Here is a 14,191-nt window from a genome sequence, read left to right on the forward strand (position 1 = left end):
TTTTTCCCCATAACTAAACTTACTTCCTTGATTCCTAGTTGATCGTCTCATCTCTATTTGCTCTTGACTTATGGCTTCACTCATTCTTGTTATTTCCAAATGGATTTTAAGTCTTCATTTGCCTTTTTTATCTTTCTAATCATCATGTTTAATTCTTTGAAGACTCACAAAATTAACTTATCTGGAGTAGATTCATATTCCAAACATTAGATTTGAGATTTGGATTTTTTTTAACCATTAAATTATTTTTTCATGGGTTTCAATTATAATCTCACACTGAGTTGAGAGGCTTTCTCTCAGAAAAATATTTATTCGTTGCACATGAACATAAGGAAGTTAGCCCTCTTTCTGAATCTACGTACTGATGTTGCTGGAGTTGATTTTGGAGGAAAGGAATTCAGGATGCGTCTGTTTCCCGAACTTTCTGTGATGCTCTGTGTCCATGGAGCCAATCTTCTGTCCCCCTCGCAGGTCCTTGTCCCACCCTCTCCCAGCAGCGGAGTCAGCACAGAGTGCAAACCAGAGCCACTGTGCCAGTCCCAGACGAAGAAGCTCTGAGCAGAATAAAACAACTTCAAACAGACCGCCATGTGGGGCTCCAAGGCTCGAAGCTGCTGTAAGAAAAATTCCCTTCTGCTGGCCAGCGGAATGCGGGGTCTCGGAGGCTGAAGTAGGAATGCGCCCCTCTGCCTGGGTCAGTAGCATGGAGGACATATGTATCCATCCTGCTGCCCTGGAGCACATGCGCGAAGATATTTTATAAGAGGAAGGAGAAAGGTCCACAAGACTCTGGAGCGGAGGGTACAGGACACACAGGAAGGCCTCTCTCTAAAGAGCCCCCAGCAGCTGTGCAGACGAGACTAGTGGGAGAAGGCAGGCGGGGCCGGCTTTCAGGGACATGGCTGCCTTTGTGTTCCCCGGGCTCCTGTGAATAACCCCTCACCCATGTTCCTGTGTGCCGTCCATTGAGCTCACCCATTCGCCAGGCTGCATTTCTGCAGACGCCTTTCTTTCCGATTAGCCTGATCTGGGGTGGAGAAAAGTTTGCTCTTGTCTCCTCAGGCAGTGCCACACCACAGATGCGATCTCTCAGGTTGATAGGAGCATCAGATGTTCTTACTGGGCTTGGCAGAGGTCCTCATTCCTCAGAAAATTAAGATTTGAAGTACTCAGGTTACCAGTTGTAATATTGCGTTTACAGGTATAAAAATTTCTATCAGAGTGCCTTCCAGGGTTCAGCTCAACACCAAATCCCAATGGTTCAAGGGAGCACCAGGTCGTGTGGTGATCTGTAGTCCAATAAAGCCACAGTCTGAGCCTGAGATTTGTCTCCTGTAACCATGCTGGCCTCAGCACAGAGTTGAGACAACTGTTAACCAGTCAGTATTATCTTTTCTTTTTTCCAATTAAACTTTTAAATGACAAATTAGTGGCTTTTGTTATGACATTGTCATACACGTACATCACTGCACTTCCCCCATGTTGCCCTCCAGGGGTGTGCTGTTGCTTTCTCTTGGATTTTTCTCTCCGTCTCTGACTCTCTCCACTGGGACCCTAGGCTAGTTGAGACCAAGTCTTGTCACAGTATTTTGGGTCCCCACCACTCTGGGACATGAGGACATCCCAGGTTCAGCCAGATGGAGACATGGCTTGCCTCAGCAGCAGCGGGCCTTCATCCTCGCCTACCCGGCTGAACATGATCACAGAGCTTTCCCCTCCTGGCTTCCTATTACAGTTAGAGGAGCTTCACCACTGCTGCCTTGAAGGAGCCTTCCTGTTCCTCTGTCATGCATGGAGTGCCTCAGAGGCATGGAGCACTTCAGAGGCATGGAGCACCTCAGAGGCTTGGAGAACCTCAGAGGCGTGGAGCACTTCAGAGGCGTGGAGCACCTCAGAGGCGTGGAGCACCTCAGAGGTGTGGAGCACCTCAGAGACTTAGAGCACCTCAGAGGCGTGGAGCACCTCCGAGGCGTGGAGCACCTCAGAGACTTGGAGCACCTCCGAGGTGTGGAGCACCTCAGAGGCTTGGAGCACCTCAGAGGCATGGAGCACCTCAGATGTAATTATCAGGAGCTGCACCTCTGGAGGCCCCCGATACTTCTAGACTCTGAGGTCAGCTAACTTTTTTTTATCTGCTTTCAATAACATAAACATCCATTTCGATCTGCACACTAACGATATCTTTTAGTTTGTCTTTTGCTGCAGTTAGTGTCCATGTGCGTGCACATGTCTGTGCGTGTTTGTGCATGTGTGTGTCTTTGTGTGTGTGCAATCTGTCTTTGGAAAGTCAGTTCTCCTCTCCACCTTGAGCTGGTTGTCTCTGGTTTCAGCCAGGCGGCATGCTCTAGGCTAGCCTTGAGCTTTCAGAGGATCCTCTGTCTCTTCCTCCCTGCTCATAGTAGGAGCTGACTTGTTCAGCCACAGCTCTTCCCCCGGAGCGGCCCACTAGCCCTGCTGTGTTTCTTTGCTCCACGGTTGTAACAGAGGGGAAGTAAGAGGATGAATTCACGGTAGCAACTTGACTGCAGGGAAGAACTGAGTTGTGTGATTGTCATGTCAGTAGGGAAGCCCCATGTTGTCTTTTACTAAATGTAGAAGAGGATATTTTACAAAACTGCGGGAGTTTTAACCCATGAACACTGCCAGAGGGCCAGTGGCTTGCAGTGGAACATACTTCTAGTACCAGAGGAGATGCGGTATTGTGCTCCGCCCCCTTACCCCATCGTACGTGCGCATCCACACACAGACTATTCTTTGAAAGAGAAAGCCACTACACGTAGACCAGGCCACAGCAGCCTCTCCCTCCTTCCCTCCCCTTCCTTGGAGCAGAGCTGAGCAGAGGATCTCAGTGGCCAGAGGTCATAAACAGGGCTGGGAGTGTGACTCACTTTTGCAGTTACAGGGTAGCGCCTCCCCCTGGTGGCCGCAAGAGGAAGCTGCGGCGCTCTCAGAGGAGAAAAAGATCAGCAGGGAGCCAAGGTTCCCACACCCACAACCCTGCGGGTCTGCGACGTGCACAGGCAGCCCGAAGGTCCACTTACCCCGGGTCCAGTGCAGCCTAATCTCTGTCTCTTTTGGGACAGGCTCCGTACTCTGACCCTGCGCAGTTCCTACTGGCTCTTGTGAGCATTTGCTGTAGAGGCCTCATGATCCAAAGCAGCAGTTATCAACAGGCAGGTCGCGATGATCCTTTCATGGGGGTGTCTAAGACCATCGGAAAACACAGATATTACTGTTCATAACAGTAGCAAGAGTACAGTTATGAAGTAGCAACAAAAGTAATTTTATGGTTGGGGGTCACCACAACATGAGAAACTACATTAAAGGGTCACAGCATTAGGAAGGTTGAGAACTGCTGTCCTTGAGTGTTCTTTAATGTGGTTCCTCAACCAAATGCTCAGACCCCTCCACGAAGGCCCACAGAACTGAGAAGAAAATCTGTGACAGACCTGGTGAAAATCTCGTCTCTGCTCCTCGCCAGCTGTGTGTCTCTGGACAAGTTACACACGATCTCCCTCCATCAAAGGCTCCTCGTCTGTAAAATAAAGATCGTAACTGCTTATACCATTTTTAGGTGTTTTTATTTTATTTTATTTTATTTTATTTTATTTTATGTGTATGGGTGTTTTGCCTGCATGTATATAAGTGTTTCACATGTGTGCCTGGTGCCCCAGGTCAGAAGAGAGTGTTAGATCCCCACAACTGGAGTTACAGATGGTAGTTAGCTACCCTGAGGGTGCTGGGAACTCAGGGTCCCTGGAAGTCTGAGTTGTCTCTCCAGCCCCTAAACAGGCTGGTGAAAGATTAAGATCAGATGGTGAGACCCAGGTAGCCCAGAGCTTCTCTGCATTCGCTCTTAGAGGTCACCCATCCTAAGGGCTTTCCTGAACCCTGCCGGCCTGTCAGCTCCTCTGCACCTCGGGCAGCAGAGATGAAGGGAAGTTTTTTGTGGAGGAACCAGGCTCAGATGGCATGGACAAGTAGAAGCTCCACACGGGGGCCAAAGAACCAGGCACACAGGCTGTCTGCTGGTGTTATGGTGAGTTTTTATGGGTCTCTGTCTCGTTCTCTTCCACCCTGTGTAGTCACAGGCCCTGAACCCAGAACACAAGTACAGTCTGGGATCCCTGTCTGTCATGCAGCCCAAGCACTGCCAAGCTGGGCTTGCAGGCAAACCAAAGTTGTGGACGCTCGCTCTGTGTTTTCGTTTGGGGAGAAGGGCACAGCACCTGGAGGAGCCTGGCCAAAGACCCTGCAAATAACCATGCATCTGAGTAACCATCAAATGGAACCACAGATCAAGTCTGCCTGGGAGAGCTGGAAGGGCTACCAGTAGTGGGACTGCTAGCTGGATACCTGAATATAACTTCAAAGTGCTTTCCCTCAATACCTATTACCAGACGCACGCGCACACACACACAGTTTCTGTTCTCTACACGGAACCCAGAGACAAGAAAGCAATCCCTGTTGTCCACGTCTGGGTGACCTTCACGGGAAGGCCAGTTCTTTCCTGTAGAATATAAGCAATTTCACAGGACATCAACCTCAGACAAGGCCACTCAGTAGTTGTGATGGATCCAGACAAAAACAAACCTGCTCAGCCCTTCCTGACACCCCCCTTCCTAAAACCCTCACAGTGCCCCAGGCTGTGTTCCCCTTCACTGCAACAAGCAATAAACCAGTGTGCAGCCTGCATCTCTCAGCAGGTAGACTCCTCAGGGTCTCCGGGTCCAAGGCAGGAACAGGAAGCACGGGGAAAGAGCACTCCAGGTAGTCAGAGCAGGAGCACAAAGCCTCTGGGTTGGGGATGCAAGTGGTGTGTTTGCAAAACAGCAAGGCTGTGGACCACGAGGTGCGCTGTCCCTGGACAGTGTCAGCAGCGCTGTGCTGCTGACACGGGCGAGGGGGGGGGGGAGGACGGGGGGGGGAGGACGGGGGGGGGGACGGGGGGGGGGGACGGGACGAGGAATGTGTTCCAGGAAGCGAGGCGAACGCACTGCAAGCACGCAGGAAGAGCTCTCGTGCCTGTCACCAGAGGCTCTTAGTCAAGACATCACTGTCCTCACGCCCTGCTGAGCCACCGAGGACAGTTCTCCTGAATAGAGCCTTAGAAACTATTCTTTGAACAAAGTTTATTGAAAAGAACTCCACTTGCTTGAAATGATTCTTTCCATGTTATCCACAAAGTAGCAGACAGTAAATGCCGATCCCTGTACTTTTTGGGGTGGCCCTGCTAACTCCCCCTCTGATATACACCGTCTCTAATACCTACAAGGAAAGTCCATCCCTTTGGCTTAGTTCTAACAGGATAAACCAGGCAGCCATTTGATGGGGAACTTCAGCCAATCACATTCTGCTTAGGGTGTGTCCCCCTGGGGCCACACAAAACAAAACAACCCAGTGCACTTGCCTCTTTCTCTTTGCCCCCTGCGTTCCTGGATCGCTGGAACCCTGGTTTTGTAAGTTTTCCTTTTTTCTGTTTATTAAAGCTAAATATTTTCTATTAAGCTAGTCTGGTTAATTTTTAACTACCGATCGACCATGCCCATCAGTCATTTGTGTGTCCGATACGATTTAGTAGTGAGCGAGTTTCATCACCAGCAATAGTTTACGCCCCAGAAAGAACACCGAAGACGGTCTCCCTCTTATGCCGTGTAAACTGGAAATTCCCAGCAGCGGCTCAAGGCTGCGGAATGCACGGGTGAACACAAACTCTGTATCATCCCTAAGCTCTCACCGGCCTCGCTGTCTCGGGGATCCCGGTGCCCACTGAGCAAGGGTCGGCTGGAACAGGTGCAGGGTCCTGCCAGGCAACGCTTCAGAACTGGCATTTAGCAGGGCAAAATTAACTTTTGCTCCTTCCTGTCTCTACATTCTCTTAAATTGAATCTCTACATTCAATTTAAGTCTCATTAAATTAATAAAATCAGACCAGTTATGATGGTACACACTTCTAATCCCAGCACTCAGGAGGGAGAAGCTGGTGAATCTCTGTGAGTTCAAGGCTAGCCTGGTCTACATGGTAAGGTCCAGCAAGCCAGGGCTACATAGTGAGACCCTGTCTCAAAAAGAAAAGAAAAAGAAAGGGAGGGAAAAAAGAAGAAAAAGGTTAATCAAATACAGTCTAGTCTAGAGTAAGCCCTGACTTGAGACAGAACTCACGTGCTGTGTAGCAGCTGGCTGTCTTGTACTCCACTGTCAGCGTGAATTGTGGGAGTGTTTTAACAGCAGCCCTGGTTCAGGCTCGCAGGTTCAGGAGACCACTCTAGTAGTAGGTGCTGGTAGATTTAGCACAGACATTCATCCCCACTCCTTCCTGACCCCTTTGTTTTGTTTTCAAAAATTAAAACTTCACCTGGTGCTGGATATAGTAGTAGGCACCTGTAATTCAGGGATGGCGGGAGCAGGAGGGCTAGTAGTTCACAGCCAGCCTCCTCCACATAAACAATCTGAGGCAGTCCCAAGACCACCTCAAAAGAAGAAAAGGAGGGAGAGGAAATAGGGAAGAGGAAGAGGAATGAGGGAGGGAAAAAAGGAGGAGAAGGGAGAAAAGAGGCAATGACAAAGGGAGGGAAAAGAGGGAGGGGTAGGGTAGAAGGGAAGAAGGGGAAGAAGAAAGGAATCAGAGATTCAAAGGGCTTGTCACTTGCCACACAAGCCTGACCCACCTTTCATAAAGATGGAAGAGAAAACTCCACAAAGTTGTCCTCTGACTTGTGCGTGTGTGCCGTGGCACACACACCACATACATATCACATACCCCCCCTCACACACACACATACCACATACACATCACATACCCCCCTCTTTCTCTCTCTCTCTCTCTCTCTCTCTCTCTCTCTCTCTCTCTCACACACACACACACACACACACACACACATTGGAGGTATGTACTGGGTCATGGGTTCAATGTCCAATACTTTCAAAATGTAAAAACTAAGAATCCACAAAGTCCAAACATGGTGGTGTGTATCCTTAATCCCAGCACTCAGGAAGCAAAGGCAGGTAGATTTCTGTGAGTTTGAGGCCAGACTTGTTTCCATAGAGAGGTCCCAGTCAGCCAAGACTTGTCCCTAAGATAAAACAACAACAACAACAACAACAACAACAAAATCCATAAAGAGGGCTGGACGATGATTCAGCAGCTAAGAGTACTGGCTACTCTTTTCTATTCTTCTTTTATTTTTATGTGTATGTCTTGCTTGCCTGTAACTGGACGTTTCTCTCCTGCCTTCCAGTTCCTGAATAACCACTCAGAGACTTACATTAATTACAGACTGTTTGACCTGTTAGCTCAGTCTTATTTCTTACTAGCTCTTACAACTCAAATGAGTCCATTCCTATTTTCCTATATTTTACTACAAGGCTCGTTGCTTGCTACCTCACATCTTGCTTCCTCAGCAACTGCTGCATCTCCATGACTCTGCCTTCTTTCTCCCTATCTCTCTGCTTGGAATTCCTGCCTAGCTATATTGTGCCCTGGCATAGGCCAAGACAGCTTCTTTATTAACCAATGGTAATAAAACATATTCACAGAATACAAAGAGGTACCCCACATCACTTGAGTGCACATATGTGCCAACTGCCTGAAGAGGTCAGAAGAGGGTATCAGTTCCCGTGGAACTGGAGTTCTGGATGGTTGTGAGCTACCACGTGAGTTCTAACACCTGAACCCCAGTCCTCTGCAGGAGCAACAAGTGCTCCTAACCACTGAGCCACCTCTCCAGCACCTGCACTGGCTGCTCTTCCAGAGGACCCAGTTTTGGTTCCCAGCACCCACATAGTGGCTAGCAACTGTCTGTTACTCCAATTCCAGGAGATCCAAGATCTTCTTTTGGCTGCTGTGAGCACCAGCAGGCATATGGTGCACACATATACTTGCAGGCAAGATGCTCATAGAGATAAAACAGAAACAAATCGTTTTTAATTCCATAAAAAATTGGAGGGTGTAATGCAACTCAAGGGAAGAGTGCTCACCCACCGTGTGTGAAGCCCTGGGTTCCATCCTTAACTGTGACATTTTTAAAAAATAAAATACACTATACACAGCAGCCTGGGAAGGAAGCCCTAGAGGTCGTGAAATCCATACCCTTCATGATGTAGCCAGAACTCAGCCTGCCACAGAGCTTTCAAAGAAGCATTCTCTCCCCCTCCCTCTCTCTCTCTCTCTCTCTCCCTCACACACACACACACACACACACACACACACACACACACACACACACGAAAGCAACCAGCTCAGTGACTGGAAAGCAGATGCCCCCAGGAAGCAGAAGAGGAAGTGCAGAGAAGGTGGCTGACGTCACCATTTTGAGCCATTGGCTGCCTTCTATTTTTTTGTGTTAATTTATTTTACATGTATGAATGTTTTATTTGTATCTCTGTGTACCATCTCCAATGCCAGAAGAGGGAACTCAGTTAGAGACCATGAGCTGCCATGCATGCTTCCAGAAGAGACCAGCACTTGAGTCAGTAACTGAGAAGACCCACGGCCACAGTGTGGACAGGTATGGTCCAATCCCTAACAAAAGGCAAAAGGAAGCCACATTCTCCCTTCTTGAACTAGAGCAAGTCTTGCCTTAGATGCTGGCGTTTCTGCTTCTCGGGCCTTTGGACTTGGACTGAATGAGATTCCAGTTCTCCATGGGCCCCAGCTTGTATACGGAGGGTTTATGGTAAGACTTTCTCGTTTCCAAAATCATTTGAGCCAATTCCATTCTCCCTTATCATTTTATGTACTCATTATGTGTGTGAGCAGGTACATGTAGCTTCAGACAAGGCAGAATCAACTAGATGCAGTGACCAACTTAGGGGGCAAGGGTGAGGTAGTAAAGGAGCCCCAAGACGCACCCTGTCTCACAGCTCAGACAACCAGCATGTCCTTCCTCACCACCTCCCTCTTTCTCTCAGCCTGTAGCCTTTCCCTCCACTGGTCCAGACCTTCTAGCCATTCAACATCCTTTGTCAATCCCGTGTCCACCTGGCGTATGGGACCTGTCAGCCAAGGAGCACAGGCTGCCGAGCCATGATTCAAAGGGAGGCCAGTGACCATTTTCTTAAGACCAGGATAAAATGTTGCCCTGCCCAAGGTAACAATTCCCCTGGGATGTGTAAGCCCTGGGCAAATAACATTTTGAAGAGCCCTTGTCAACAAAAGCGCTTTGACTTTAAAACGCGTTGCGAAATACCGCTGACCCACACTGAACTGACTGAAACGCTCACACAGTTGTTTACCGTCGGGCGGGTCAGTGCACATGAAGACTCTCCACAGCACACAGATACGATCTCTCAGAACAGCCCAGAACCCATCTCTTCATGCTCTTCGTGACCAGCCGGCCCTTCCTGGCTGACTTCATGAGTCTCAGATTTCAAGGCTGATATTTCTCACAGTGATCTGGCTCTTCCAAGGATGTTCATACTAAACAACGTAGATCGTCTGGTCTCTGCAGTCTCTTAATACCATACCTTTAATGCCGGTTCCTGATGCTGACCATAACCGCACAGCAATGGGTGCTGACTCACGGTGATTCTTTCCGAGGCTCTCTTGATAAAGATCACAAATGTGAGTTTTGATCAAAGTAGGCAAACAAATGTGTGTGTGTGTGTGTGCGTGCGTGTGTGCGTGCGTGCGTGCGTGTGTGTGTGTGTGTGTGTGTGAACGATGACTTGCTTTCTTTCTTTTGTTCTTTTGTTTTGTTTTTTCAAGACAGGGTTTCTCTGTTTAACAGCCATAGTTGTCCTGGAACTCACTCTAGACCAGACTGGCCTGGAACTCACAGAGATCTGCCCACCTCTGTCTCCCAGATGCTGGGATTAAAGGTGTGTCTGTCGCTGGAAATTGTTGTCCAACTGGGCACAACTCCTCCGGCACTCTTTTGGAAATAGCCAGGGGTCCTTAGAATGGGATCAATCTCTTACCCTGTGGACCAGGTCCCAGCTTCCAAATGCCATCAACAGGAAGGACTGGCCAAGGAACCCATGGACAAGAACAACAGTATCCCTTGGGCTTGCCTACTTGTTCAGGTAAGAAAGGGCATTTGTAGTGGAGGTCCCTGGGCATTGCAGAGCCAGTTCTAAGAACGCTTGGAAGACACAGTGGGTCCCCTCCAGAGTACTGCCTGCCACTTAGTGTGACGACTGCAGTGGGCCAGGCTGATGCCCTAGTGCTACTGTCAGGGTGGAGTGCTCGTAGATGCTGCCTCTCCAGTCGCTCTCAGATGCTGCAGGTGAGCGTGTCTGGTGGCAGCACCAGTGGGTGAGAGCCGACACATGGACATGCAGTCAAGTCTAAGTGTTTTCAGTAGACCGTTTATATCCCAGAGCCTGGAACCTAGGGTAATCCCAACTAGTGTGATCCCACGAGAGAAATATACTCACTGGTGGGAGCAATCTACCCACTAGCTGTCTTCCTGGAAGTACAGACTAAACCAGAGGTAGGAGCTCACCCTAATCCTCAAACAGATGTCAGAGAACAGCACAAGAGAGTAGTAAGGCCCAGGTCCCACCTGGATCCTGATGCTGACCCGGCGTCTGCTGCAAGGACAGAGAAAGTTTCAGGAAAGTGCCTCCTAGAGTCTAGGAACTCCACAGACCCAGCTCTGGTTCAGTCTCTAGCACCATGTTAGCAGTGCACTCCAACCCAGACATGGCAGGGGGTGGGGGTAGAACATTCTAAGAGAGTCATTCGACATCATCAGACTCTAAGACCACTATCCCAGGAAGTGACCTGCAGGTCCATGTGTGAGGATGCTACCTACCCAGGCAGTTTTCTCTAAACCCTGAGCTTCTGGGTCCCTTGGTTGTTCTGGTGTATGTTTGACATTCAGGTCCTCCTCAGGCTGCCCCAGTGTCTAAAGCTTAGAGATCACCCAGCATTGAATTCAGATACCGCTTCCTGCCCTAATTCCCCTAGCCGGGAATGTTTCTCCCTCCCGCACCTGTCCTCACATGTCACTCAACATCATTAAGACGACACAAATCAGACAGATGCGTACTGGACAAAGCCTTGCCTAGTGTAAAGGGTGGTGAAGGAAATCCAGAAAAGAAGAGAGTCCCTCCGCAGGAGACAGGAGTCGGGGCCGCACGACAAGAGGTCCTGGCAATGAGAAACCGGGGTTTTAGCGGTACCTCCACTTCTACTGCCCCCCTCAGAAAAGTGATCCCTTGATCCCTGGGACAGCAGCATCAATCCTCAGAGTGCCTTCCTGCCCCAAAGACACCGGAACACAGGGGTGAAGGCTCTGTGGCAACACCAGCCCAACTTCTCCATGTTCAGTGAGCTGCGGAGGTGTTGTCTTCAGCAATGACTCTTACTATCAGCTTATGGGGAGTAGCCTGGAGTCTTGGCAACAGGCTGGGTTGTTTGGCAATTCCCATGGGACCCCTTTGGCCAACAACTCAGTTAGATGTAACCCAATACTGGTTCTGGAAGCTTCATTTGGTGATAAGATGTCCAACTGGGACTCTGTCTCACCCATTATTTGGCGATTTCATTTAGATCACTTTCATATATGTATATATTTCAGGAAGCTTCTGTGCTATTTGGTTTCCACGCTCCCCTCATGGCTCTTGATTTCAGTTGTTTCTCCCTGTATTCTCACCCTCATTCCTTTCTCCCCCTCCCTCCCCACTTGATTTTCCCCCTCCAGCCCCTCATCCCCATCCTTCCAAATCTACTTTCCTATTTCCGTTTCCTAAAGAGATCTATCTGTACCTTCTAGTCCTTTACTCTGTCTGTATCTACCCTCTGTGATTCTGGGAACTGTAGCTTGGTTATCATTGACTTAACAGCTAATATCCATAAATAAATGAGTGTAGTGATGAGGCAAGCAGGCCTACTTTTCGTCCCGCACGGCTAGCTTTACACCCGAAATAACAACACACAAATTGTATTCATTTAAACTCTACCTGGCCCATTAGCTCTAGCCTCTTACTGGCTAACTCTCACATCTTGATTAACCCATTTCTATTAATGTGTGTAGCACCACGAGGTGGTGGCTTACCAGGAAAATTCTAACCTATGTCCATCTTGGGCTGGAGCTTCATGGTGTCTGCCTGCCTCTGCCTTCTTTCTCCCACAATTCTGTTCTGTCTTCCCTGCCTACCTATGTTCTGACCTATCAGGCCAAGCAGGTTTCTTTATTAATTAACCAATGAAAGCAACAGATAGATAGAAGACCCTCCTACATCAAATGAGTATATACCATATTTGTCTTGATTGATCTGGGTTACCTCATGCTGTATGATTTTCTTTCATGTTCCATCCACTTGACTGTGAATCTCCTAATGCCTTTTTTTGGGGGGGGGGGTTACAGCTAACTAATACTACACTGTGTAAATGTGCCACATTTTCTTAATCCATTTTTTTGTTGAGGAACATCTAGGTTGTTTTCAATTTCTGGCTATTATGAATAGAGCAGCAATGAGCATGGTTGTGCAAGTGTCTCTGTGGTGGGATAAAGCCAGATCAAATGTTCCTACAAGTTTCCCCACCTCTGCAGAGACTGGTGAACCTATGTGAACTTGTAGCAGCTTTTGGTAGGCTCAGGGTTCTTCTTCCCCTGACAACGTTTGACAGCTCTTTTCTGATTGGCCCAATTTCTTCATCTCATCTGCATACCCACAATGAGCCAATCAGAGCTCAGTTGACACGCTGACACCTCCCTAAATTCCAACATTCTAGGACTGCAGAGAAGGAGCTACTATGGGGGAAGAGCAAATCTCAGGGCACAGGAGCCTGGTTTGACATGCTCCTGTTCTCTTCAGCAAAGAAGCCTGAAGACGTCAGAATCCAGCTCCTAGCTGACTCACTCAGCAGAGGAAAACAAGACTCACTGGGGACAGACTCTTCCGAGGCTTCTTCCCAGGCAGGAAGCTCCCTCAAGCCAGTCTCCAAGACTTTGCCAGTAGCTTCAGGCTGGGGAGCTCATTCCTGCCTCTGCCTCCAAGGGAGGCATTCCTGCCTCTGCCTCTGCCTCCTCTGCCAGCTGACCTGCGGAAGGGAGTTCATTCCCGCCTCTGCTTCTAGCCCCCTGCTTCTGCCATCCCCATGGGTAACTTGTGGACTTACTGCAGGAAGGATAGCTCTTGGTTGGCACCTCAGAGTCCTTTGGGAGCTCTTGCGCTGTAAGGCTTCCCGAGGGTTGTGCTGCTACAGCACAGCATGTCTTGGCTGGCCTCCAGCTACTATGAGCACTCAACCCTGTTTCAGTTTAGACCGATGTGGCAATCAGTTTTAAGTAGCTCTATCCCCTTGAGGGTTGTTAATTCCGAATCGATAAGAAAGTGCCTCTGGCTTGTACACTTTGCTGTGCGCTTTCTTCATTCTTGAACAAGAGCGGGATGAGATGGTGTCCACTGACTGCTTCATGGGAATTTGAGTTCAAATACCCAGAGAATCTCTAATTATTGGGGCCCACATCGCTGTACTCAATACCAGAGAGGGGGAACCAGAGCAGATGAACGAAAAGAAGTGGTGTTAGTCAAATTGCTCTAAAAAACAAAACAAAACAAAAAACAAGTGCTGGGAACTCAGCTTCATCAGTTTGAGCGCACACATCTTCAGGCCAGCTGTCTTTACCCGGTACAGCTCAGACCCCTCTTCACCTCTTGGTTCCCCCTGGGTCTCTTCTCCACCATAAACATAAAGACCTTTAGAAGTGTCATGGCCAGGAAAAAAGAAAAGAAAAGGGGCACAGAGATGGCCTCACTGGCAAGCTGCTCACTTGGCAAGCTTGAGATCAGAGTTGAGACCCCTAGCATCCATGAGAGAGTTGGGGTATAGTGACACACGCCTGTAACCAGCGTTGTGGGGCAGCGACAGGAGGCTCCCCCAGAGTTTCCTGGCAAGTCAGTCTAGCTGAGATGGACAGCCCCAGGGTCTGAGTCAGGGTTAGTACTGCAGGAAAGAAACACCAGGACCAAGGAAACTCGGGGAGGAAGGGTCTGCTGGCTGACACTTCCACATCACTGTTCATCACTGAAGGAAGTCAGGACAGGAAGCAGCCGATACGGCAGACACGGAGGGGTGCTGTCTATTGGCTTCCTCCACATGGCTTGTTCAGCCTGCTTTCTTATAGAACCCAGGACCACCTGCCCAGGAGTAACACCACTCACAATGGGCCGGACTCTCCCCCATCAATCGCTAGTTAAGAAAATACTCTACAGGCTTGCCGACAGTGGGAACTTAGGG

The 14,191-nt window shown here is 49.0% G+C and overlaps 2 long non-coding RNA genes across 2 annotated transcripts; one reads left to right on the forward strand and one right to left on the reverse strand.

The window, feature by feature from the left end:
* Positions 1–290: 290 nt before the first annotated feature.
* On the reverse strand, positions 291–3,542 carry LOC125413189 (uncharacterized). Its single transcript, XR_007235873.3, has 3 exons — positions 3,450–3,542; positions 3,042–3,204; positions 291–1,144 (listed from the first exon to the last, which is right to left on the reverse strand). It is a non-coding gene; the product is annotated as an uncharacterized LOC125413189 (long non-coding RNA).
* Positions 3,543–8,404: 4,862 nt separating this feature from the next.
* On the forward strand, positions 8,405–13,300 carry LOC125412906 (uncharacterized). Its single transcript, XR_015000526.2, has 3 exons — positions 8,405–8,507; positions 9,931–10,023; positions 12,766–13,300. It is a non-coding gene; the product is annotated as an uncharacterized LOC125412906 (long non-coding RNA).
* Positions 13,301–14,191: the final 891 nt, after the last annotated feature.

The sequence above is a fragment of the Myodes glareolus genome, chromosome 2 (assembly GCF_982192425.1).
Source record: "Myodes glareolus chromosome 2, mMyoGla1.1, whole genome shotgun sequence".
Classification (NCBI taxonomy): domain Eukaryota; kingdom Metazoa; phylum Chordata; class Mammalia; order Rodentia; family Cricetidae; genus Myodes; species Myodes glareolus.